We start from the raw sequence: 23,679 nt of genomic DNA on the forward strand, positions 1-23,679 counted from the left end.
CCAACTACTTGCTGCAGAAACAGCTAATCCCCCTGATTAATACTGTACCACACAGATAGTGTCCCCAATACTGTGCCCGCTGTGCTCCCCAATACTATGCTGCAGAAACAGATAATCCCCCTGATAATACTAGTAACACCCCAGATAGTGCCCCTAATACTGAGACCCGCCTCTGCTCCTCCAATACTATACTGCAGAAACAGATAATCCCCCTGATAATACTGATACCACCCAGATAGTGCCCCCAATACTGTGCCCGCTGTGCTCCCCAATACTGTGCTGCAGAAACAGATAATCCCCCTGATAATACTGATACCACCCAGATAGTGCCCCCAATACTGTGCCCGCTGTGCTCCCCAATACTATGCTGCAGAAACAGATAATCCCCCTGATAATACTAGTAACACCCAGATAGTGCCCCCAATACTGTGCTGCAGAAACAGATAATCCCCCTGATAATACTGATACCACCCAGACAGTGCCCGCAATACTGTGCCCGCTGTGCTCCCCAATACTATGCTGCAGAAACAGGTAAACCCCCTGATAATACTGATACCACCCAGATAGTGCCCCCAATACTGTGCTCCCCAATACTATGCTGCAGAAACAGATAATCCCCCTGATAATACTGATACCACCCAGATAGTGCCCCCAATACTGTGCCCGCTGTGCTCCCCAATACTATGCTGCAGAAACAGATAATCCCCCTGATAATACTAGTAACACCCAGATAGTGCCCCCAATACTGCGCCCGCTGTGCTCCCCAATACTATGCTGCAGAAACTGATAATCCCCCTGATAATACTGATACCACCCAGATAGTGTCCCCAATACTGTGCTCCCCAATACTATGCTGCAGAAACAGGTAAACCCCCTGATAATACTGATACCACCCAGATAGTGCCCCCAATACTGTGCCCGCTGTGCTCCCCAATACTATGCTGCAGAAACAGATAATCCCCCTGATAATACTGATACCACCCAGATAGTGCCCCCAATACTGTGCTCCCCAATACTATGCTGCAGAAACAGATAATCCCCCTGATAATACTGATACCACCCAGATAGTGCCCCCAATACTGTGCTCCCCAATACTATGCTGCAGAAACAGATAATCCCCCTGATAATACTGATACCACCCAGATAGTGCCCCAATACTGTGCTCCCCAATACTATGCTGCAGAAACAGATAAACCCCCTGATAATACTGATACCACACAGATAGTGCCCCCAATACTGTGCTCCCCAATACTATGCTGTAGAAACTGGTAAACCCCCTGATAATACTGATACCACCCAGATAGTGCCCCCAATACTGTGCTCCCCAATACTATGCTGCAGAAACAGGTAAACCCCCTGATAATACTGATACCACCCAGATAGTGCCCCCAATACTGTGCCCGCTGTGCTCCCCAATACTATGCTGCAGAAACAGATAATCCCCCTGATAATACTGATACCACCCAGATAGTGTCCCCAATACTGTGCTCCCCAATACTATGCTGCAGAAACAGGTAAACCCCCTGATAATACTGATACCACCCAGATAGTGCCCGCAATACTGTGCTCCCCAATACTATGCTGCAGAAACAGATAATCCCCCTGATAATACTGATACCACCCAGATAGTGCCCCCCAATACTGCGCTCCCCAATACTATGCTGCAGAAACAGATAATCCCCCTGATAATACTGATACCACCCAGATAGTGCCCGCTGTGCTCCCCAATACTGTGCTGCAGAAACAGATAATCCCCCTGATAATACTGATACCACCCAGATAGTGCCCCCAATACTGTGCTCCCCAATACTATGCTGCAGAAACAGATAAACCCCCTGATAATACTGATACCACACAGATAGTGCCCCCAATACTGTGCTCCCCAATACTATGCTGCAGAAACAGATAATCCCCCTGATAATACTGATACCACACAGATAGTGCCCCCAATACTGTGCCCGCTGTGCTCCCCAATACTATGCTGTAGAAACTGGTAAACCCCCTGATAATACTGATACCACCCAGATAGTGCCCCCAATACTGTGCCCGCTGTGCTCCCCAATACTATGCTGCAGAAACAGATAATCCCCCTGATAATACTGATACCACCCAGATAGTGCCCCCAATACTGTGCCCGCTGTGCTCCCCAATACTATGCTGCAGAAACAGATAATCCCCCTGATAATACTGATACCACCCAGATAGTGTCCCCAATACTGTGCTCCCCAATACTATGCTGCAGAAACAGGTAAACCCCCTGATAATACTGATACCACCCAGACAGTGCCCGCAATACTGTGCTCCCCAATACTATGCTGCAGAAACAGATAATCCCCCTGATAATACTAGTAACACCCAGATAGTGCCCCCAATACTGTGCTCCCCAATACTATGCTGCAGAAACAGGTAAACCCCCTGATAATACTGATACCACCCAGATAGTGCCCCCAATACTGTGCCCGCTGTGCTCCCCAATACTATGCTGCAGAAACAGGTAAACCCCCTGATAATACTGATACCACCCAGATAGTGCCCCCAATACTGTGCCCACTGTGCTCCCCAATACTATGCTGCAGAAACTGATAATCCCCCTGATAATACTGATACCACCCAGATAGTGTCCCCAATACTGTGCTCCCCAATACTATGCTGCAGAAACAGGTAAACCCCCTGATAATACTGATACCACCCAGATAGTGCCCCCAATACTGTGCCCGCTGTGCTCCCCAATACTATGCTGCAGAAACAGATAATCCCCCTGATAATACTGATACCACCCAGATAGTGCCCCCAATACTGTGCTCCCCAATACTATGCTGCAGAAACAGATAATCCCCCTGATAATACTGATACCACCCAGATAGTGCCCCCAATACTGCGCCCGCTGTGCTCCCCAATACTATGCTGCAGAAACAGGTAATCCCCCTGATAATACTGATACCACCCAGATAGTGCCCCCAATACTGTGCTCCCCAATACTATGCTGCAGAAACAGATAATCCCCCTGATAATACTGATACCACCCAGATAGTGCCCCCCAATACTGTGCCCGCTCTGCTCCCCAATACTATGCTGCAGAAACAGATAAACCCCCTGATAATACTGATACCACCCAGATAGTGCCCCCAATACTGTGCTCCCCAATACTATGCTGCAGAAACAGGTAAACCCCCTGATAATACTGATACCACCCAGATAGTGCCCCCAATACTGTGCTCCCCAATACTATGCTGTAGAAACAGATAAACCCCCTGATAATACTGATACCACACAGATAGTGCCCCCAATACTGTGCTCCCCAATACTATGCTGCAGAAACAGGTAAACCCCCTGATAATACTGATACCACCCAGATAGTGCCCCCAATACTATGCTGCAGAAACAGATAAACCCCCTGATAATACTGATACCACACAGATAGTGCCCCCAATACTGTGCTCCCCAATACTATGCTGTAGAAACTGGTAAACCCCCTGATAATACTGATACCACCCAGATAGTGCCCCCAATACTGTGCCCGCTGTGCTCCCCAATACTATGCTGCAGAAACAGATAATCCCCCTGATAATACTGATACCACCCAGATAGTGCCCCCAATACTGTGCTCCCCAATACTATGCTGCAGAAACAGATAATCCCCCTGATAATACTGATACCACACAGATAGTGTCCCCAATACTGTGCTCCCCAATACTATGCTGCAGAAACAGGTAAACCCCCTGATAATACTGATACCACCCAGATAGTGCCCCCAATACTGTGCTCCCCAATACTATGCTGCAGAAACAGATAATCCCCCTGATAATACTAGTAACACCCAGATAGTGCCCGCTGTGCTCCCCAATACTATGCTGCAGAAACAGATAAACCCCCTGATAATACTGATACCACCCAGATAGTGCCCCCAATACTGTGCTCCCCAATACTATGCTGCAGAAACAGGTAAACCCCCTGATAATACTGATACCACCCAGATAGTGCCCCCAATACTGTGCCCGCTGTGCTCCCCAATACTATGCTGCAGAAACAGATAATCCCCCTGATAATACTGATACCACCCAGATAGTGCCCCCAATACTGTGCTCCCCAATACTATGCTGCAGAAACAGGTAATCCCCCTGATAATACTGATACCACCCAGATAGTGCCCCCAATACTGTGCTCCCCAATACTATGCTGCAGAAACAGATAATCTCCCTGATAATACTAGTAACACCCAGATAGTGCCCCCAATACTGTGCTCCCCAATACTATGCTGCAGAAACAGGTAAACCCCCCTGATAATACTGATACCACCCAGATAGTGCCCCCAATACTGTGCCCGCTGTGCTCCCCAATACTATGCTGCAGAAACAGGTAAACCCCCTGATAATACTGATACCACCCAGATAGTGCCCCCAATACTGTGCCCGCTGTGCTCCCCAATACTATGCTGCAGAAACAGGTAAACCCCCTGATAATACTGATACCACCCAGATAGTGCCCCCAATACTGCGCATGCTCTGCTCCCCAATACTATGCTGCAGAAACAGATAAACCCCCTGATAATACTAGTAACACCCAGATAGTGCCCCCAATACTGTGCTCCCCAATACTATGCTGTAGAAACTGGTAAACTCCCTGATAATACTGATACCACCCAGATAGTGCCCCCAATACTGTGCTCCCCAATACTATGCTGCAGAAACAGGTAAACCCCCTGATAATACTGATACCACCCAGATAGTGCCCCCCAATACTGTGCTCCCCAATACTATGCTGCAGAAACAGATAATCCCCCTAATAATACTGATACCACCCAGATAGTGTCCCCAATACTGTGCTCCCCAATACTATGCTGCAGAAACAGATAATCCCCCTGATAACACTGATACCACCCAGATAGTGCCCCCAATACTGTGCTCCCCAATACTATGCTGCAGAAACATAACCCCCCTGATAATACTGATACCACCCAGATAGTGTCCCCAATACTGTGCTCCCCAATACTATGCTGCAGAAACAGATAATCCCCCTGATAATACTGATACCACACAGATAGTGTCCCCAATACTGTGCCCGCTGTGCTCCCCAATACTATGCTGCAGAAACAGATAAACCCCCTGATAATACTAGTAACACCCAGATAGTGCCCCCAATACTGTGCTCCCCAATACTATGCTGCAGAAACAGATAATCCCCCTGATAATACTGATACCACCCAGATAGTGCCCCCAATACTGTGCTCCCCAATACTATGCTGCAGAAACAGGTAATCCCCCTGATAATACTGATACCACCCAGATAGTGCCCCCAATACTGTGCCCGCTGTGCTCCCCAATACTATGCTGCAGAAACAGATAATCCCCGTGATAATACTGATACCACCCAGATAGTGCCCCCCAATACTGTGCTCCCCAATACTATGCTGCAGAAACAGGTAATCTCCCTGATAATACTGATACCACCCAGATAGTGCTCCCAATACTGTGCTCCCCAATACTATGCTGCAGAAACAGATAATCCGCCTGATAATACTAGTAACACCCAGATAGTGCCCCCAATACTGTGCCCGCTGTGCTCCCCAATACTATGCTGCAGAAACAGATAAACCCCCTGATAATACTAGTAACACCCAGATAGTGCCCCCAATACTGTGCTCCCCAATACTATGCTGCAGAAACAGATAATCCCCCTGATAATACTGATACCACCCAGATAGTGCTCCCAATACTGTGCTCCCCAATACTATGCTGCAGAAACAGATAATCCGCCTGATAATACTGATACCACCCAGATAGTGCCCCCAATACTGTGCTCCCCAATACTATGCTGCAGAAACAGATAATCCCCCTGATAATACTGATACCACACAGATAGTGCCCCCAATACTGTGCTCCCCAATACTATGCTGCAGAAACAGATAATCCCCCTGATAATACTAGTAACACCCAGATAGTGCCCCCAATACTGAGCCCGCTCTGCTCCCCAATACTATACTGCAGAAACAGATAATCCCCCTGATAATACTGATACCACCCAGATAGTGCCCCCAATACTGTGCCCGCTGTGCTCCCCAATACTGTGCTGCAGAAACAGATAATCCCCCTGATAATACTGATACCACCCAGATAGTGCCCCCAATACTGTGCCCGCTGTGCTCCCCAATACTATGCTGCAGAAACAGATAATCCCCCTGATAATACTAGTAACACCCAGATAGTGCCCCCAATACTGTGCTGCAGAAACAGATAATCCCCCTGATAATACTGATACCACCCAGATAGTGCCCGCAATACTGTGCCCGCTGTGCTCCCCAATACTATGCTGCAGAAACAGGTAAACCCCCTGATAATACTGATACCACCCAGATAGTGCCCCCAATACTGTGCTCCCCAATACTATGCTGCAGAAACAGATAATCCCCCTGATAATACTGATACCACCCAGATAGTGCCCCCAATACTGTGCCCGCTGTGCTCCCCAATACTATGCTGCAGAAACAGATAATCCCCCTGATAATACTAGTAACACCCAGATAGTGCCCCCAATACTATGCCCGCTCTGCTCCCCAATACTGTACTGCAGAAACATATAACCCCCCTGATAATACTGATACCACCCAGATAGTGCCCCCAATACTGTGCTCCCCAATACTATGCTGCAGAAACAGGTAATCCCCCTGATAATACTGATACCACACAGATAGTGCCCCCAATACTGTGCTCCCCAATACTATGCTGCAGAAACAGGTAATCCCCCTGATAATACTGATACCACCCAGATAGTGCCCCCAATACTGTGCCCGCTGTGCTCCCCAATACTATGCTGCAGAAACAGGTAAACCCCCTGATAATACTGATACCACCCAGATAGTGTCCCCAATACTGCGCCCGCTCTGCTCCCCAATACTATGCTGCAGAAACTGATAATCCCCCTGATAATACTGATACCACCCAGATAGTGTCCCCAATACTGTGCTCCCCAATACTATGCTGCAGAAACAGGTAAACCCCCTGATAATACTGATACCACCCAGATAGTGCCCCCAATACTGTGCCCGCTGTGCTCCCCAATACTATGCTGCAGAAACAGATAATCCCCCTGATAATACTGATACCACCCAGATAGTGCCCCCAATACTGTGCTCCCCAATACTATGCTGCAGAAACAGATAATCCCCCTGATAATACTGATACCACCCAGATAGTGCCCCCAATACTGTGCTCCCCAATACTATGCTGCAGAAACAGATAATCCCCCTGATAATACTGATACCACCCAGATAGTGCCCCCCAATACTGTGCCCGCTGTGCTCCCCAATACTATGCTGCAGAAACAGATAAACCCCCTGATAATACTGATACCACCCAGATAGTGTCCCCAATACTGTGCTCCCCAATACTATGCTGCAGAAACAGGTAAACCCCCTGATAATACTGATACCACCCAGATAGTGCCCCCAATACTGTACCCACTGTGCTCCCCAATACTATGCTGCAGAAACAGATAATCCCCCTGATAATACTGATACCACCCAGATAGTGCCCCCAATACTGCGCATGCTCTGCTCCCCAATACTATGCTGCAGAAACAGATAATCCCCCTGATAATACTAGTAACACCCAGATAGTGCCCCCAATACTGTGCCCGCTGTGCTCCCCAATACTATGCTGCAGAAACAGATAATCTCCCTGAGAATAGTAGTACCATGCAGGTAGTGCCCCCAATACTGCGCCCGCTGTGCTCCCCAATACTATGCTGCAGAAACAGATAATCCCCCTGATAATACTAGTAACACCCAGATAGTGCCCCCCAATACTGTGCCCGCTGTGCTCCCCAATACTATGCTGCAGAAACAGATAATCCCCCTGATAATACTAGTAACACCCAGATAGTGCCCCCCAATACTGTGCCCACTGTGCTCCCCAATACTATGCTGCAGAAACAGATAATCCCCCTGATAATACTGATACCACCCAGATAGTGCCCCCAATACTGTGCCCACTGTGCTCCCCAATACTATGCTGCAGAAACAGATAATCCCCCTGATAATACTAGTAACACCCAAATAGTGCCCCCCAATACTGTGCCCACTGTGCTCCCCAATACTATGCTGCAGAAACAGATAATCCCCCTGATAATACTGATACCACCCAGATAGTGCCCCCAATACTGTGCCCACTGTGCTCCCCAATACTATGCTGCAGAAACAGATAATCCCCCTGATAATACTAGTAACACCCAGATAGTGCCCCCAATACTGTGCCCGCTGTGCTCCCCAATACTATGCTGCAGAAACAGATAATCCCCCTGATAATACTGATACCACCCAGATAGTGTCCCCAATACTGTGCTCCCCAATACTATGCTGCAGAAACAGATAATCCCCCTGATAATACTGATACCACCCAGATAGTGTCCCCAATACTGTGCTCCCCAATACTATGCTGCAGAAACAGATAATCCCCCTGATAATACTAGTAACACCCAGATAGTGCCCCCAATACTGTGCCCACTGTGCTCCCCAATACTATGCTGCAGAAACAGATAAACCCCCTGATAATACTGATACCACCCAGATAGTGTCCCCAATACTGTGCTCCCCAATACTATGCTGCAGAAACAGATAATCCCCCTGATAATACTGATACCACCCAGATAGTGCCCCCAATACTGTGCTCCCCAATACTATGCTGCAGAAACAGATAATCCCCCAGATAATACTAGTAACACCCAGATAGTGCCCCCAATACTGTGCCCGCTGTGCTCCCCAATACTATGCTGCAGAAACAGATAATCCCCCTGATAATACTGATACCACCCAGATAGTGTCCCCAATACTGTGCTCCCCAATACTATGCTGCAGAAACAGATAATCCCCCTGATAATACTGATACCACCCAGATAGTGTCCCCAATACTGTGCTCCCCAATACTATGCTGCAGAAACAGATAATCCCCCTGATAATACTAGTAACACCCAGATAGTGCCCCCAATACTGTGCCCACTGTGCTCCCCAATACTATGCTGCAGAAACAGATAAACCCCCTGATAATACTGATACCACCCAGATAGTGTCCCCAATACTGTGCTCCCCAATACTATGCTGCAGAAACAGATAATCCCCCTGATAATACTGATACCACCCAGATAGTGCCCCCCAATACTATGCTGCAGAAACAGATAATCCCCCTGATAATACTGATACCACCCAGATAGTGCCCCCAATACTGTGCCCGCTGTGCTCCCCAATACTATGCTGCAGAAACAGATAATCCCCCTGATAATACTGATACCACCCAGATAGTGCCCCCAATACTGTGCCCACTGTGATCCCCAATACTATGCTGCAGAAACAGATAATCCCCCTGATAATACTAGTAACACCCAGATAGTGTCCCCAATACTGTGCCCGCTGTGCTCCCCAATACTATGCTGCAGAAACATATAACCCCCCTGATAATACTGATACCACCCAGATAGTGTCCCCAATACTGTGCTCCCCAATACTATGCTGCAGAAACATATAACCCCCCTGATAATACTGATACCACCCAGATAGTGTCCCCAATACTGTGCCCGCTGTGCTCCCCAATACTATGCTGCAGAAACAGATAATCCCCCTGATAATAACTGATACCACCCAGATAGTGCCCCCAATACTGTGCCCGCTGTGCTCCCCAATACTATACTGCAGAAACAGATAATCCCCCTGATAATACTGATACCACCCAGATAGTGCCCCCCAATACTGTGCCCGCTCTGCTCCCCAATACTGTACTGCAGAAACATATAACCCCCCTGATAATACTGATACCACACAGATAGTGCCCGCAATACTGTGCCCACTGTGCTCCCCAATACTATGCTGCAGAAACAGATAATCTCCCTGATAATACTAGTAACACCAAGATAGTGCCCCCCCAATATTGTGCCCGCTGTGCTCCCCAATACTATGCTGCAGAAACAGGTAAACCCCCTGATAATACTGATACCACCCAGATAGTGCCCCCAATACTGTGCCCGCTGTGCTCCCCAATACTATGCTGCAGAAACAGATAATCCCCCTGATAATACTGATACCACCCAGATAGTGCCCCCCAATATTGTGCCCGCTGTGCTCCCCAATACTATGCTGCAGAAACAGATAAACCCCCTGATAATACTAGTAACACCCAGACAGTGCCCCCAATACTGTGCCCGCTGTGCTCCCCAATACTATGCTGCAGAAACAGATAATCCCCCTGATAATACTAGTAACACCCAGATAGTGCTCCTAATACTGTGCCCCTGAATTCTATAATGCAGAAACAGTCCCCTGATAATACTTGTACCACACAGACAGTGCCCCCAATACTGTGCCCGCTGTGCTCCCCAATACTATGCTGCAGAAACAGATAATCCCCCTGATAATACTTGTACCACACAGATAGTGATAGGGTTACATCAACCTATGCGCCTGAACTGGTTATTAGGAGAGGGGTTTTTCATCCTAATTCCCTTTTCCCCTATACCACACTGATCCACATCCGGATCAAGGTGTGATTTTTTCTCTGTGCAGGACACATGCTTGACACCATTGTCAGCCCTCCGTGCACAGACTTAGCCCAAGCTCCCGGCTTTTCCCCTGATGAGCTTGTTACTCATCCCCTAGCGAAACATGCGTGTAGGGACCAGGTAAGCAAGGGCCAAACAGGGCGCACTAATTCCAGGGTGAGGTTCCTGTAGGTGACTGGTGGCGGTCTCCGCCATCTGGTCACATAGGCCATTGTAGGGCTCTAGGGCATCACTAGGGTCAGCCAGTACTACAGACCACCCTGCAGTATACAGTTGTCGCTAGCTATGGTGTGCTCATCAATCAACACCGGCTAGTGATTCGTTGTCTCTGGAGCGCCACATCGAAGCGGTAGGACCACCTGACTATAATTTGTTGGTGCCGCCGAGCATCACTTAATTGCATAATTCCACCTTGTGCACCATCAGATCCTGTGTGATATACTGCCGTGCTGCTCCATATTTATTTATTTATATGTTATCTAAATTATCATGGGACCTATTTTCTAATTTACGTTCATTAAATGCTAAGTTTTAAATTTGACCACTCATTTCACAAATTTCTGTTTGATTCTAGGTGGTCACCCAACATTATCTAATTGTCATTTTGCACACAGATAGTGCCCCTTCAATAATTAGTGGCACACAGTTCCCTAAATAACTGTGACCAGAAACAGTGTCCCTGATACTAATAGTATAAATATAATGTCCCCAAAAAAATAACTGTGCTAAGGTGCCCCCCAAAATCCCACAAATTGCAATAATTCTCTGCCAGAGTGCACTTAGTAGTAATAGTGCTCCTACAGTGCCCCCAACATGTCCCACTGTGCCCCAGAAATAATAATGCTCTCATAGTGCCCATACTAGTAATCATGTTCCCCATAGTCCCCAGTAGTAATAATTCTTATGTGACAGTAGAAAAATGCCCCCTTAATATGAGCACCATACAAACAATAGTTGAGCTAATCATAGTGCCCCCATAATGTGTGCCATCATAAAATACCCCTATATAATGCCCTCAAAGTTCTCCTCTTCCCCATAGTGCCCCCATAATGAGCCAGTATAAAATTCCCTTACATAATGTCCCCAAGTAAATGCCCCCATAGTGCTCCTCTCCCCCCTTCCCCATAGTGCCCCCCATAATGTGCTAGTATGCCCCTTAGTGCCCCTAGATGCCCCCATAGTGCTCCTCTCCTGCATTGTGCCAAATAAAATAAAAACTAACCAAACACATCTACTCACCTCCATGCGGCAGTCAGCGCTGTGATGCAGGCCTCTTACCACCGTCTGTGCTGTACGCTGAGCCGCAATTATAATGATGTCATCGCGCCGCCCTCTGATAGGCTGCAGCAGAGATGCCCGTACCCGCTGCCTATCAGAGGAACAGTCGGTCACCCCTAGTAGTGATACGAGGACACTGACAGCTCAGTGATATGTGCAGGACATCCTGACACCACATGTGCTCCTCTCATGGCAGAGCTGACAACTGCTGGTGTGATGATCGGGGGAGCCATTGCATACGACAGTCGGTCACCCCAGTAGTGATACGAGGACACTGACAGCTCAGTGATATGTGCAGGACATCCTGACACCACATGTGCTCCTCTCTTGGCAGAGCTGACAACTGCTGGTGTGATGATCGGGGAAGCCATTGCATACGACAGTCGTCACCCCTAGTAGTGATACGAGGACACTAACAGCTCAGTGATATGTGCAGGACATCCTGACACCACATGTGCTCCTCTCATGGCAGAGCTGACAACTGCTGGTGTGATGATCGGGGAAGCCATTGCATACGACAGTCGGTCACCCCAGTAGTGATACGAGGACACTGACAGCTCAGTGATATGTGCAGGACATCCTGACACCACATGTGCTCCTCTCATGGCAGAGCTGACAACTGCTGGTGTGATGATCGGGGGAGCCATTGCATACGACAGTCGGTCACCCCTAGTAGTGATACGAGGACATTGACAGCTCAGTGATATGTGCAGGACATCCTGACACCACATGTATTGTCTCTCTTGGCAGAGCTGACAACTGCTGGTGTGATGATCGGGGAAGCCATTGCATACGACAGTCGGTCACCACTAGTAGTGATACGAGGACACTGACAGCTCAGTGATATGTGCAGGACATCCTGACACCACATGTGCTCCTCTCATGGCAGAGCTGACAACTGCTGGTGTGATGATCGGGGGAGCCATTGCATACGACAGTCGGTCACCCCAGTAGTGATACGAGGACACTGACAGCTCAGTGATATGTGCAGGACATCCTGACACCACATGTATTGTCTCTCATGGCAGAGCTGACAACTGCTGGTGTGATGATCGGGGAAGCCATTGCATACGACAGTCGGTCACCCCTAGTAGTGATACGAGGACACTGACAGCTCAGTGATATGTGCAGGGCATCCTGACACCACATGTGCTCCTCTCATGGCAGAGCTGACAACTGCTGGTGTGATGATCGGGGGAGCCATTGCATATGACAGTCGGTCACCCTAGTAGTGATACGAGGACACTGACAGCTCAGTGATATGTGCGGGACATCCTGACACCACATGTATTGTCTCTCTTGGCAGAGCTGACAACTGCTGGTGTGATGATCGGGGGAGCCATTGCATACGACAGTCGGTCACCCCTAGTAGTGATACGAGGACACTGACAGCTCAGTGATATGTGCAGGACATCCTGACACCACATGTGCTCCTCTCATGGCAGAGCTGACAACTGCTGATGTGATGATCGGGGGAGCCATTGCATACGACAGTCGGTCACCCTAGTAGTGATACAAGGACACTGACAGCTCAGTGATATGTGCAGGACATCCTGACACCACATGTGCTCCTCTCTTGGCAGGGCTGACAACTGCTGGTGTGATGATCGGGGGAGCCATTGCATATGACAGTCGGTCACCCTAGTAGTGATACGAGGACACTGACAGCTCAGTGATATGTGCAGGACATCCTGACACCACATGTGCTCCTCTCATGGCAGAGCTGACAACTGCTGGTGTGATGATCGGGGGAGCCATTGCATACGACAGTCGGTCTCCCCTAGTAGTGATACGAGGACACTGACAGCTCAGTGATATGTGCGGGACATCCTGACACCACATGTATTGTCTCTCTTGGCAGAGCTGACAACTGCTGGTGTGATGATCGGGGGAGCCATTGCATACGACAGTCGGTCACCCCTAGTAGTGATACGAGGACACTGACAGCTCAGTGATATGTGCAGGACATCCTGACACCACATGTGCTCCTCTCATGGCAGAGCTGACAACTGCTGGTGTGATGATCGGGGGAGCCATCGCATACGACAGTCGGTCTCCCCTAGTAGTGATACGAGGACACTGACAGCTCAGTGATATGTGCAGGACATCCTGACACCACATGTATTGTCTCTCATGGCAGAGCTGACAACTGCTGGTGTGATGATCGGGGGAGCCATTGCATACGACAGTCGGTCACCCCTAGTAGTGATACGAGGACACTGACAGCTCAGTGATATGTGCAGGACATCCTGACACCACATGTATTGTCTCTCATGGCAGAGCTGACAACTGCTGGTGTGATGATCGGGGGAGCCATTGCATACGACAGTCGGTCACCCCTAGTAGTGATACGAGGACATTGACAGCTCAGTGATATGTGCAGGACATCCTGACACCACATGTGCTCCTCTCATGGCAGAGCTGACAACTGCTGGTGTGATGATCGGGGAAGCCATTGCATACGACAGTCGGTCACCCCTAGTAGTGATACGAGGACACTGACAGCTCAGTGATATGTGCAGGACGTCCTGACACCACATGTGCTCCTCTCATGGCAGAGCTGACAACTGCTGGTGTGATGATCGGGGGAGCCATTGCATACGACAGTCGGTCACCCCTAGTAGTGATACGAGGACACTGACAGCTCAGTGATATGTGCAGGACGTCCTGACACCACATGTGCTCCTCTCATGGCAGAGCTGACAACTGCTGGTGTGATGATCGGGGAAGCCATTGCATACGACAGTCGGTCACTCCAGTAGTGATACGAGGACACTGACAGCTCAGTGATATGTGCAGGACGTCCTGACACCACATGTGCTCCTCTCATGGCAGAGCTGACAACTGCTGGTGTGATGATCGGGGAAGCCATTGCATACGACAGTCGGTCACCCCTAGTAGTGATACGAGGACACTGACAGCTCAGTGATATGTGCAGGACGTCCTGACACCACATGTGCTCCTCTCATGGCAGAGCTGACAACTGCTGGTGTGATGATCGGGGGAGCCATTGCATATGACAGTCGGTCACCCTAGTAGTGATACGAGGACACTGACAGCTCAGTGATATGTGCGGGACATCCTGACACCACATGTATTGTCTCTCTTGGCAGAGCTGACAACTGCTGGTGTGATGATCGGGGGAGCCATTGCATACGACAGTCGGTCACCCCTAGTAGTGATACGAGGACACTGACAGCTCAGTGATATGTGCAGGACATCCTGACACCACATGTGCTCCTCTCATGGCAGAGCTGACAACTGCTGGTGTGATGATCGGGGGAGCCATTGCATATGACAGTCGGTCTCCCCTAGTAGTGATACGAGGACACTGACAGCTCAGTGATATGTGCAGGACATCCTGACACCACATGTGCTCCTCTGATGGCAGAGCTGACAACTGCTGGTGTGATGATCGGGGGAGCCATCGCATACGACAGTCGGTCACCCCTAGTAGTGATACGAGGACACTGACAGCTCAGTGATATGTGCAGGGCATCCTGACACCACATGTGCTCCTCTCATGGCAGAGCTGACAACTGCTGGTGTGATGATCGGGGGAGCCATTGCATACGACAGTCGTCACCCCTAGTAGTGATACGAGGACACTGACAGCTCAGTGATATGTGCAGGGCATCCTGACACCACATGTGCTCCTCTCATGGTAGAGCTGACAACTGCTGGTGTGATGATCGGGGAAGCCATTGCATACGACAGTCGGTCACCCCTAGTAGTGATACGAGGACACTAACAGCTCAGTGATATGTGCAGGACATCCTGACACCACATGTGCTCCTCTCATGGCAGAGCTGACAACTGCTGGTGTGATGATCGGGGAAGCCATTGCATACGACAGTCGGTCACTCCAGTAGTGATACGAGGACACTGACAGCTCAGTGATATGTGCAGGACATCCTGACACCACATGTATTGTCTCTCATGGCAGAGCTGACAACTGCTGGTGTGATGATCGGGGAAGCCATTGCATACGACAGTCGGTCACCCCTAGTAGTGATACGAGGACATTGACAGCTCAGTGATATGTGCAGGACAGCCTGACACCACATGTGCTCCTCTCATGGCAGAGCTGACAACTGCTGGTGTGATGATCGGGGGAGCCATTGCATACGACAGTCGGTCACCACTAGTAGTGATACGAGGACACTGACAGCTCAGTGATATGTGCAGGACGTCCTGACACCACATGTGCTCCTCTCATGGCAGAGCTGACAACTGCTGGTGTGATGATCGGGGGAGCCATTGCATACGACAGTCGGTCACTCCAGTAGTGATACGAGGACATTGACAGCTCAGTGATATGTGCAGGGCATCCTGACACCACATGTGTCCTCTCATGGCAGAGCTGACAACTGCTGGTGTGATGATCGGGGGAGCCATTGCATACGACAGTCGGTCACTCCAGTAGTGATACGAGGACACTGACAGCTCAGTGATATGTGCAGGACATCCTGACACCACATGTATTGTCTCTCATGGCAGAGCTGACAACTGCTGGTGTGATGATCGGGGAAGCCATTGCATACGACAGTCGGTCTCCCCTAGTAGTGATACGAGGACACTGACAGCTCAGTGATATGTGCAGGACATCCTGACACCACATGTGCTCCTCTCATGGCAGAGCTGACAACTGCTGGTGTGATGATCGGGGGAGCCATGGCATATGACAGCTGGTCACCCCAGTAGTGATACGAGGACACTGACAGCTCAGTGATATGTGCAGGACATCCTGACACCACATGTGCTCCTCTCATGGCAGAGCTGACAACTGCTGGTGTGATGATCGGGGGAAGCCATTGCATACGACAGTCGGTCACCCCAGTAGTGATACGAGGACACTGACAGCTCAGTGATATGTGCAGGACATCCTGACACCACATGTGCTCCTCTCATGGCAGAGCTGACAACTGCTGGTGTGATGATCGGGGGAGCCATTGCATACGACAGTCGGTCACCCCTAGTAGTGATACGAGGACACTGACAGCTCAGTGATATGTGCAGGACGTCCTGACACCACATGTGCTCCTCTCATGGCAGAGCTGACAACTGCTGGTGTGATGATCGGGGGAGCCATTGCATACGACAGTCGGTCACTCCAGTAGTGATACGAGGACATTGACAGGTCAGTGATATGTGCAGGGCATCCTAACACCACATGTGCTCCTCTCATGGCAGAGCTGACAACTGCTGGTGTGATGATCGGGGGAGCCATTGCATACGACAGTCGGTCACTCCAGTAGTGATACGAGGACATTGACAGCTCAGTGATATGTGCAGGACATCCTGACACCACATGTATTGTCTCTCTTGGCAGAGCTGACAACTGCTGGTGTGATGATCGGGGGAGCCATTGCATACGACAGTCGGTCACCCCAGTAGTGATACGATGACACTGACAGCTCAGTGATATGTGCAGGACATCCTGACACCACATGTGCTCCTCTCATGGCAGAGCTGACAGCTGCTGGTGTGATGATCGGGGGAGCCATTGCATACGACAGTCGTCACCCCTAGTAGTGATACGAGGACACTGACAGCTCAGTGATATGTGCAGGACATCCTGACACCACATGTGCTCCTCTCATGGCAGAGCTGACAACTGCTGGTGTGATGATCGGGGGAGCCATTGCATACGACAGTCGGTCTCCCCTAGTAGTGATACGAGGACACTGACAGCTCAGTGATATGTGCAGGACGTCCTGACGCCACATGTGCTCCTCTCATGGCAGAGCTGACAACTGCTGGTGTGATGATCGGGGGAGCCATTGCATACGACAGTCGGTCACCCCAGTAGTGATACGATGACACTGACAGCTCAGTGATATGTGCAGGACATCCTGACACCACATGTATTGTCTCTCTTGGCAGAGCTGACAACTGCTGGTGTGATGATCGGGGGAGCCATTGCATACGACAGTCGGTAGCCCCCAGTAGTGATACGAGGACACTGACAGCTCAGTGATATGTGCAGGACATCCTGACACCACATGTGCTCCTCTCTTGGCAGAGCTGACAGCTGCTGGTGTGATGATCGGGGAAGCCATTGCATACGACAGTCGGTCTCCCCTAGTAGTGATACGAGGACACTGACAGCTCAGTGATATGTGCAGGACATCCTGACACCACATGTGCTCCTCTCTTGGCAGAGCTGACAACTGCTGGTGTGATGATCGGGGGAGCCATTGCATACGACAGTCGGTCTCCCCTAGTAGTGATACGATGACACTGACAGCTCAGTGATATGTGCAGGACATCCTGACACCACATGTATTGTCTCTCTTGGCAGAGCTGACAACTGCTGGTGTGATGATCGGGGGAGCCATGGCATACAACAGTCGTCACCCCTAGTAGTGATACGAGGACACTGACAGCTCAGTGATATGTGCAGGACATCCTGACACCACATGTGCTCCTCTCATGGCAGAGCTGACAACTGCTGGTGTGATGATCGGGGGAGCCATTGCATACGACAGTCGGTCACCCCTAGTAGTGATACGAGGACACTGACAGCTCAGTTATATGTGCAGGACGTCCTGACACCACATGTGCTCCTCTCATGGCAGAGCTGACAGCTGCTGGTGTGATGATCGGGGGAGCCATTGCATACGACAGTCGGTCACCCCTAGTAGTGATACAAGGACACTAACAGCTCAGTGATATGTGCAGGACGTCCTGACACCACATGTGCTCCTCTCATGGCAGAGCTGACAACTGCTGGTGTGATGATCGGGGAAGCCATTGCATACGACAGTCGGTCTCCCCTAGTAGTGATACGAGGACACTGACAGCTCAGTGATATGTGCAGGACGTCCTGACACCACATGTATTGTCTCTCTTGGCAGAGCTGACAACTGCTGGTGTGATGATCGGGGGAGCCATTGCATACGACAGTCGGTCACCCCAGTAGTGATACGAGGACACTGACAGCTGAGTGATATGTGCAGGACATCCTGACACCACATGTGCTCCTCTGATGGCAGAGCTGACAGCTGCTGGTGTGGTGATCGGGGAAGCCATTGCATACGACAGTCGGTCACCCTAGTAGTGATACGAGGACACTGACAGCTCAGTGATATGTGCAGGACGTCCTGACACCACATGTATTGTCTCTCATGGCAGAGCTGACAACTGCTGGTGTGATGATCGGGGGAGCCATCGCATACGACAGTCGGTCACCCCAGTAGTGATACGAGGACACTGACAGCTCAGTGATATGTGCAGGACATCCTGACACCACATGTATTGTCTCTCATGGCAGAGCTGACAACTGCTGGTGTGATGATCGGGGGAGCCATCGCATACGACAGTCGGTCACCCCTAGTAGTGATACGATGACACTGACAGCTCAGTGATATGTGCAGGACATCCTGACACCACATGTATTGTCTCTCATGGCAGAGCTGACAACTGCTGGTGTGATGATCGGGGGAGCCATCGCATATGACAGTCGGTCACCCCTAGTAGTGATACGAGGACACTGACAGCTCAGTGATATGTGCAGGACATCCTGACACCACATGTGCTCCTCTCATGGCAGAGCTGACAACTGCTGGTGTGATGATCGGGGGAGCCATGGCATATGACAGCCGGTCACCCCTAGTAGTGATACGAGGACACTGACAGCTCAGTGATATGTGCAGGACGTCCTGACACCACATGTGCTCCTCTCATGGCAGAGCTGACAACTGCTGGTGTGATGATCGGGGGAGCCATTGCATACGACAGTCGTCACCCCTAGTAGTGATACGAGGACACTGACAGCTCAGTGATATGTGCAGGACGTCCTGACACCACATGTATTGTCTCTCATGGCAGAGCTGACAACTGCTGGTGTGATGATCGGGGGAGCCATTGCATATGACAGCCGGTCACCCCTAGTAGTGATACGAGGACACTGACAGCTCAGTGATATGTGCAGGACATCCTGACACCACATGTGCTCCTCTCATGGCAGAGCTGACAACTGCTGGTGTGATGATCGGGGGAGCCATTGCATACGACAGTCGGTCACCCTAGTAGTGATACGAGGACACTGACAGCTCAGTGATATGTGCAGGACGTCCTGACACCACATGTATTGTCTCTCATGGCAGAGCTGACAACTGCTGGTGTGATGATCGGGGGAGCCATCGCATACGACAGTCGGTCACCCCAGTAGTGATACGAGGACACTGACAGCTCAGTGATATGTGCAGGACATCCTGACACCACATGTATTGTCTCTCATGGCAGAGCTGACAACTGCTGGTGTGATGATCGGGGGAGCCATCGCATACGACAGTCGGTCACCCCTAGTAGTGATACGATGACACTGACAGCTCAGTGATATGTGCAGGACGTCCTGACACCACATGTATTGTCTCTCATGGCAGAGCTGACAACTGCTGGTGTGATGATCCGGGAAGCTATTGCATACGACAGTCGGTCACCCCAGTAGTGATACGAGGACACTGACAGCTGAGTGATATGTGCAGGACATCCTGACACCACATGTGCTCCTCTCATGGCAGAGCTGACAACTGCTGGTGTGATGATCGGGGAAGCCATTGCATACGACAGTCGGTCACCCCTAGTAGTGATACGAGGACACTGACAGCTCAGTGATATGTGCAGGACATCCTGACACCACATGTGCTCCTCTCATGGCAGAGCTGACAACTGCTGGTGTGATGATCGGGGGAGCCATCGCATACGACAGTCGGTCTCCCCTAGTAGTGATACGAGGACACTGACAGCTCAGTGATATGTGCAGGACATCCTGACACCACATGTATTGTCTCTCTTGGCAGAGCTGACAACTGCTGGTGTGATGATCGGGGGAGCCATTGCATACGACAGTCGGTCACCCCAGTAGTGATACGAGGACACTGACAGCTCAGTGATATGTGCAGGACATCCTGACACCACATGTGCTCCTCTCATGGCAGAGCTGACAACTGCTGGTGTGATGATCAGGGGAGCCATTGCATACGACAGTCGGTCACCCCAGTAGTGATACGAGGACACTGACAGCTCAGTGATATGTGCAGGACATCCTGACACCACATGTGCTCCTCTCATGGCAGAGCTGACAACTGCTGGTGTGATGATCGGGGGAGCCATGGCATATGACAGCTGGTCACCCCTAGTAGTGATACGAGGACACTGACAGCTCAGTGATATGTGCAGGACGTCCTGACACCACATGTGCTCCTCTCATGGCAGAGCTGACAACTGCTGGTGTGATGATCGGGGGAGCCATTGCATACGACAGTCGTCACCCCTAGTAGTGATACGAGGACACTGACAGCTCAGTGATATGTGCAGGACGTCCTGACACCACATGTATTGTCTCTCATGGCAGAGCTGACAACTGCTGGTGTGATGATCGGGGGAGCCATTGCATACGACAGTCGGTCACCCCTAGTAGTGATACGAGGACACTGACAGCTCAGTGATATGTGCAGGACATCCTGACACCACATGTGCTCCTCTCTTGGCAGAGCTGACAACTGCTGATGTGATGATCGGGGAAGCCATTGCATACGACAGTCGGTCTCCCCTAGTAGTGATACGAGGACACTGACAGCTCAGTGATATGTGCAGGACATCCTGACACCACATGTGCTCCTCTCATGGCAGAGCTGACAGCTGCTGGTGTGATGATCGGGGAAGCCATTGCATACGACAGTCGGTCACCCCAGTAGTGATACGAGGACACTGACAGCTCAGTGATATGTGCAGGACATCCTGACACCACATGTGCTCCTCTCTTGGCAGAGCTGACAACTGCTGGTGTGATGATCGGGGAAGCCATTGCATACGACAGTCGGTCTCCCCTAGTAGTGATACGAGGACACTGACAGCTCAGTGATATGTGCAGGACATCCTGACACCACATGTATTGTCTCTCATGGCAGAGCTGACAACTGCTGGTGTGATGATCGGGGAAGCCATCACATACGACAGTCAGTCACCCCTAGTAGTGATACGAGGACACTGACAGCTCAGTGATATGTGCAGGACATCCTGACACCACATGTGCTCCTCTCTTGGCAGAGCTGACAACTGCTGGTGTGATGATCGGGGGAGCCATCGCATACGACAGTCGGTCACCCCTAGTAGTGATACGAGGACACTAACAGCTCAGTGATATGTGCAGGACATCCTGACACCACATGTGCTCCTCTCTTGGCAGAGCTGACAACTGCTGATGTGATGATCGGGGGAGCCATTGCATACGACAGTCGGTCACCCCTAGTAGTGATACAAGGACACTGACAGCTCAGTGATATGTGCAGGACATCCTGACACCACATGTGCTTCTCTCATGGCAGAGCTGACAGCTGCTGGTGTGATGATCGGGGAAGCCATCGCATACGACAGTCGGTCACCCCTAGTAGTGATACGAGGACACTGACAGCTCAGTGATATGTGCAGGACATCCTGACACCACATGTATTGTCTCTCATGGCAGAGCTGACAACTGCTGGTGTGATGATCGGGGGAGCCATCGCATACGACAGTCGGTCACCCCAGTAGTGATACGAGGACACTGACAGCTCAGTGATATGTGCAGGACATCCTGACACCACATGTGCTCCTCTCATGGCAGAGCTGACAACTGCTGGTGTGATGATCGGGGGAGCCATTGCATACGACAGTCGTCACCCCTAGTAGTGATACGAGGACATTGACAGCTCAGTGATATGTGCAGGACATCCTGACACCACATGTGCTCCTCTCATGGCAGAGCTGACAACTGCTGGTGTGATGATCGGGGGAGCCATTGCATACGACAGTCGGTCACCCCTAGTAGAGATACGAGGACACTGACAGCTCAGTGATATGTGCAGGACATCCTGACACCACATGTGCTCCTCTCTTGGCAGAGCTGACAACTGCTGGTGTGATGATCGGGGGAGCCATTGCATACGACAGTCGTCACCCCTAGTAGTGATACGAGGACACTGACAGCTCAGTGATATGTGCAGGACATCCTGACACCACATGTATTGTCTCTCATGGCAGAGCTGACAACTGCTGGTGTGATGATCGGGGGAGCCATTGCATACGACAGTCGTCACCCCTAGTAGTGATACGAGGACACTGACAGCTCAGTGATATGTGCAGGACATCCTGACACCACATGTATTGTCTCTCTTGGCAGGGCCCTATAATAACCACTGATGACGTCACAGCTGGCTGATTATATACTGGAGGTTATTATAACTGTATTAGTGTATCTGTACTGGTATAGCAGAGTTATACATAGTTATAATCTATACAGTTTACTGGGAGGGGGGACAGGGTCCTATAATAACCACTGATGACGTCACAGCTGGCTGATTATATACTGGAGGTTATTAGGAGTGTATCTGTGCTGGTATACATACTGGGGGACAGGGCCCTATAATAACCACTGATGACGTCACAGCTGGCTGATTATATACTGGAGGATATTATAACTGTATTAGTGTATCTGTACTGGTATAGCAGAGTTATACATAGTTATAATCTATACAGTTTACTGGGAGGGGGGACAGGGTCCTATAATAACCACTGATGATGTCACAGCTCACTGGTTATATACTAGGGATTATTACAAGCGTATTAAAATAACTAAAAGCCTGCAACCACTGCAGAACTACAAGTCACAGCACAGCATGCCCCACAGACCTTCACCAGTCAAAGGGGGACATGTGACCACCTCCGCGCTCCGGTTATTTCTTCCCCGCCTGGGTCTGATGAGTGCTACACGGACGCTGCTCCGGCTTGGCAAACTTCACTTACACGCTGGTTCCGGGACAATCTCTGTTCCCAGGCCGCTCAGGCTTTAGTCTTCCGATGAGCTCTATTGGTCGG

General features: G+C 50.3%; 1 long non-coding RNA gene across 1 annotated transcript in view; it reads right to left on the reverse strand.

The window, feature by feature from the left end:
• The window catches only part of LOC122922520, a 33,463-nt gene extending 9,924 nt beyond the window's left edge, over positions 1 to 23,539 (reverse strand). The window contains exons 1-2 of the long non-coding RNA XR_006387139.1: positions 23,494 to 23,539; positions 11,779 to 11,908 (exon numbers count right to left, since the gene is read on the reverse strand). This is a non-coding gene — a long non-coding RNA (uncharacterized LOC122922520). The remainder of the gene's footprint in view (positions 1 to 11,778; positions 11,909 to 23,493) is intronic.
• Positions 23,540 to 23,679: the final 140 nt, after the last annotated feature.

The sequence above is a fragment of the Bufo gargarizans genome, unplaced genomic scaffold (assembly GCF_014858855.1).
Source record: "Bufo gargarizans isolate SCDJY-AF-19 unplaced genomic scaffold, ASM1485885v1 fragScaff_scaffold_423_pilon, whole genome shotgun sequence".
Taxonomy (NCBI): domain Eukaryota; kingdom Metazoa; phylum Chordata; class Amphibia; order Anura; family Bufonidae; genus Bufo; species Bufo gargarizans.